The sequence below is a fragment of the Haliotis asinina genome, chromosome 1 (genome assembly GCF_037392515.1).
Source record: "Haliotis asinina isolate JCU_RB_2024 chromosome 1, JCU_Hal_asi_v2, whole genome shotgun sequence".
Lineage (NCBI taxonomy): Eukaryota > Metazoa > Mollusca > Gastropoda > Lepetellida > Haliotidae > Haliotis > Haliotis asinina.
Window position 1 is genome coordinate 54226013 of NC_090280.1, and position 5449 is coordinate 54231461.

The following is a 5449-nucleotide window of genomic DNA, read 5'->3' on the forward strand; positions in this document are numbered from 1 at the left end:
GTAGTGGGTAGAATAGTACACAAGGTGGGTTAAGACAGAACACGGAATGGGTAAGACAGAACATGGGGTGGGTACTACTTAACGCAGAGTGAGTAAGATAGAACATGAGTGGGAACTATAGAACACAGAGTGGGTAAGATGAAACATGGAGTGAGTAAGATAGAACGCGGAGTGGGTAAGATAGAAAACAGAGAGGGAGTTATAGGACATGGAGTTGGAACTGTAGAACACGGAATGGATAAGATAGAACACAGAGTGAGTATGATAGAACGAGGAGTGGGTAAGCTAGAACATGAGTGGGAACTATAGAACACGGAGTGGGTAAGATGAAACATGGAGTGAGTAAGGTAGAACGCGGCGTGGGTAAGATAGAACACAGAGAGGGAGTTATAGGACACAGAGAGGGAGTTACAGGACGTGGGGTTGAAACTGTAGAACACGGAATGGATAAGATAGAACACAGAGTGAGTATGATAGAACGAGGAGTGGGAACTATAGAACACAGAGCGGAAGCTATAGAACACAGGGTGGGTAAGATAGAATATGGAGTGAGAACTGTAAAGCACGGAGTGGATAAGGCAGAGTGCGGAGAGGGAAATATAGAACACTGAGTGGGTACAATAGGACAAGGAGTGTGTAAGATAGAAAATGGATTGGTAAGATGAACAGAGTGGGAACTATAGAACACAGAGTAAGTAAGATAGAACACTGAGCGTTAACTATCGAACACGGAGTGGGAAATATAGAACATGGTGTAAAACGGAGTGGCATGGGTAGTATGAGGCCGATGTTACAATAACCTTGATACAGACTGCAGACCATGTGTAGAAAATGAGATGAGTGCTCGGTTTACTCCCATTGTGTCCAACATTTGGAGATGAGCAGTGTTAAAACAACAGAGGGAATAGGATATAGTCTGTATCAGATTAGTGGGCAATGGTATATAGTATGGTCTACTTTACTTTTAAGTCATAAACAAATTACTGCAATTCATTAATTCATAAACTGGTAACTATGTAACTGCCACTAACTCAGCAAGACATAGGTGAAATAAGTTTGTTATAATGATTTATTGAGATACAAGCGATAGGCATCTTAAGAAACATCAGTATGATCAATATCAATATCAATATCAATATCAATATCAATATCAATATCAATATCAATATCAATATCAATAATATCATCATCATATCTGGGATCACCGGTCTTTGTTGTACATTTTCTGATACTACCATAAATTGTCAATTCACAATGCAGTTAAATGAGAGACACACTCAAGATATTCCAGAACAGATTTTCTTCCTAGCTGGAAACTTAAAGAACAACTGGGCCATGACTGTGACATTTGATGGTGTTCACCCATAGTTCTACGGGTAGCTGCGACTGTTTGTGTAAGAACTGCACTCGTTTCAACAGCGCAATGCCGCGCCTTACGATGATGCAACTAAACAGTGGATGCTGGAACACATCAGGCAACTGGGGCCAATATGGAAAGTACGTGAGGGTGTCATAACAGCCATACAAGCTGGCTTCATCGGCATTTGGGGTAATCACTATAAACATAGATTTCATAGCACACAATCTTTCGTTTTCTTCACTTTCCTTAAATAATAATACTTTTTGGAGCAAAATAATGATACTTTTTGGAGCAAATTTTCAGTGAAGAGTTTCCTTCGAAGTTTTGTTATGTAACAGATCATGCATCAATGACCAGGCCCCGATTTCTCAAGTCTGAGTTTTGACTTAAGTTCAAGTATTTGCTCAAATGTGACACAATCAAACCGCAGGAATGAACGGAAGTCGATATGAAACTCAAACTTAGTTGACAATCTGAGTTTGGTGGACAGATTTCTTTAATTGTTTGCCCTTTATGTTAAAAATGCAGTTAAAAATTTAGCTGTTTCAAATTGTCAAACTCAGTTTGAGATTTGAGTGAAAAGTTAAGTTTGTTTTGAAAAATTGGGGTCTTGTAGTATTATTGAGTGGAAAGTGCTATAATGTTTTGAAGTGATGAATTTCGATTCAGTCAGTGCATGATATCCTATCCACGCAGTTTTAAAAACGTTTGCCAAAACATCCTGAACATGCGTAGCCTCTAGCGATTCCAAGGCAATAATGCTCATTTCTTTCAATTCAAGAGGAAAATGTGACCCGCGACAATAAAAGTGACATTTACTTTCTTGTTTTGATAACAGGCGAGTGTTACTACACGACCTATTTTAGGGATCCCAACCACTTGACCAATGGATTGTCAGCACGAAATTGGCTGGATCGTAGAGATGTCCTCACCGCCATTATCGACAACTCGCCCAGTTCAATGTACAAATGATTGACGTGATACAATGCATGCATACATGTAAGCATGCATGCATACATACATACATACATACATACATGCATGCATGCATGCATGCATACATACATACATACAAACATACATACATACATACATACATACATACATACATACATACATACATACATACATACATACATACATACATACATACATACATACATACATACATACATACATACATACATACATACATACATATGTGGTAGGCATGGTAATCACCGCAGTGATTGTCTGACCTTATATATGTTATGTATACAGAACAGCAAAAGAACCGCAAATGTGCCTTTTGGCCACTTTGCCATGAACGTTCCATAAACACATGAGATTTCATTTTTTTTTAAAACTGCATTTCTTTTCCTGTCAGCATGCATATGTTTCAGGCATGGTAGTCACCACAGTGATTGTCTGGTTCTACAGATGTTATATACATATGCTCCAGGCGTGGTAGTCACCACGGTGATTTTCTGGTTCTTTTGATGTTACATGCATATGTTCAGTGCATGGTAGTCACCACAGTGACTTTCTGGTTCTATAGATGTTACATACATATGTTCTCACCACGGTGAGTTTCTGGTTGTATGTGTTCCAGGCATGGTGGTGCTGTTTTGTGCAAATACACAGGGACCTGGACTTCAGGTTATCTTTAAAACAGGTGTCTTAGTTTTTTATCTCCACAGTAACTTAATCTCTGTGTCTTGTCAGACCAAATACATGCCTTAATAAACCGATTTGTACTCAAATTATCCACTGAAGTTTTTCATTTTCTAGAGAATGGTCATGATGAAATATGCTCGTTGAGTTACATGCGCAATAGATGTTATAGACCATTCTATAAACAGCTTAAATCTTACTACTGCCGTTGTGTCAAAACTACATTGTCCGAACGAAGATGTAATGAATCAGATATAGAAATAGAACGCCAGTGCAAGAGAATGCCCAGACTTGACTATCCTTAAAACACAACGTCAAAAACAAATACTCTGTTATGATTTTTATTTATTTTAAATCAGTGCGCAATGCTTGGTGTCCATGTTGTTAATGATGAGACTTTCCTTTTGTCCTTTTTCAGTCGGTGTTTCCTAGGAAGGCAGCCCATCGAGGTACCTTGGGTTTCCACCTGGTTCTCAGCAACATAGAGTACACAGCTCCCTACAAACCCTGGACCGTCAGGCTCGTTCTCAAAGCGAAATCTTGGTATGTGTCTTGCCCGGATCATGTTTAGCTATTGTAGTCTGATTGCGATGAAAACGTGCCCATAATTTCACTTCAAACAAATATGTAAATTAAGACTGCGAATCCGTCATATTCTTACCAATTGGACATTTAAACCTCAGTTTTTTGAACTTAGGATAAAAGTTGTTAAACAAACGATCATTTTAAATCGCTCCATTTGTTTGTATTATACGGGGGTATGCACATTCAATGAAACACCGAGAACAAGTGGAGTTGATCTACATTGACGCTCATGACGTACGGCACTTGCATGTGTTTCACTGTTCCAACTACTGCACTACCCCGTTGTAATACAAAACCAATAATAGCGGTTTGATCGTTTGTCAAACAACTTTTCTCCTAAGTTGAATACACTTCGGAAATTTAAATGTTCAGTTGGCAAGGTACAATTGGGAGGATTTGCAACATTAAATTCACTTTATTTGGGTTACTTTTCTGTTTAAAGTGAAATTCATCGGTACGTTGTTTTACGGCAAACATACTATAACTGATCCTGGTTCATCATTTTACTGAGCTTCAATATCCCAGATGTGCGTCGCGATGCGTTTAACATTTCAAACAGTCCGGACACATGTCACATAGTCCCAACACATATCACACACCCCAAACACATATAACACAGCACAAACACATATACTTCACACATCCTGAACACACATCACACAGCCCCAATGCATATCGCGCGGACCCAACACATATCACACACCCCAAACACATATAACACAGCACAAATACATATACTTCACACATCCTGAATGATGGAATTAGTCCTCAAGTTACAATTCAATTGATTAACCTCAGGAAATGCGTATGATGTTCTGAAATGTATTCACATGAAGGATGTGAACTGATCGAGATTCCACATTACAGTCTGTATCTATATTGTAGAGGAAGATTTTACTCCGCTTCACTGTCCAATGTTGGCGTGAGAAGACGGACGGCTGGACAGGACCGTCCTATTGATGGGGCATCGGCATACCACCATTCCTGTCTGCAGTGTCGTATGAGGTGCTTTAGCATGAATAAACCATGTGCTGGTTTTTCTCCGCTGCCTGCCCGCGTCTCTATCAATATTCCAAAAATATCACGGCACGAGGCATCTGAAACGGGCCTCACACACTGTACCCATGAGCTGAACAGCTTGACGAGCGAACGCGTGAACCATTAGGTTGCCATATTGCATTGAAATGCTGGGATGTGAACGTACATGTGAAGGGACATGAACCAAGAGAATCTGGTTATCTTTGGAATGAGGCCTTAACATTTGTCTCCTCCATTAATGCATTAAAATGACCTGTGAATTAATTATGTTTAACATTCGTAATATTGGTGTTTATTCGGAATTAAACAAAAATACTTGACACCACAATATTTATCCTGAACACTTTGTACTTCAACTAATCTAAATCATATTTATGTTATGCAACGTTCTTGGCTTTGGTGCGGAGCCTAGTTGTTACAGTGTTCTCTCGTCATCTCGATAACCGGGTTCGATTCCCCGCATGGATACAACCTGAAGTCCAATGGTGGTGTCCCCAGCCATTATATTGCTGCAATATTACTAAAGGCGGCGTAAAATTCAACTCACTCACTCACCATTCGATGTTAAACAACACCCACAGTGATTGTTGGCGTGTTGCAAGCATATGGTCCACTTTTGTGACAGGCGTTCCTGGCTATGAACGACGAAAAGATGGAGAGCCATGCTGACTAATACGTGATGCTGTCCAATACAAATGTACCTGATTTTCCTGCTGGTATCAACGACCTCCAGGCAACTGTTGAGGCAAGCTACTCATACAGTACAGTGCATCTCCCCTTGCGATGGTCCTATCGTTATATCATGCTTGACAC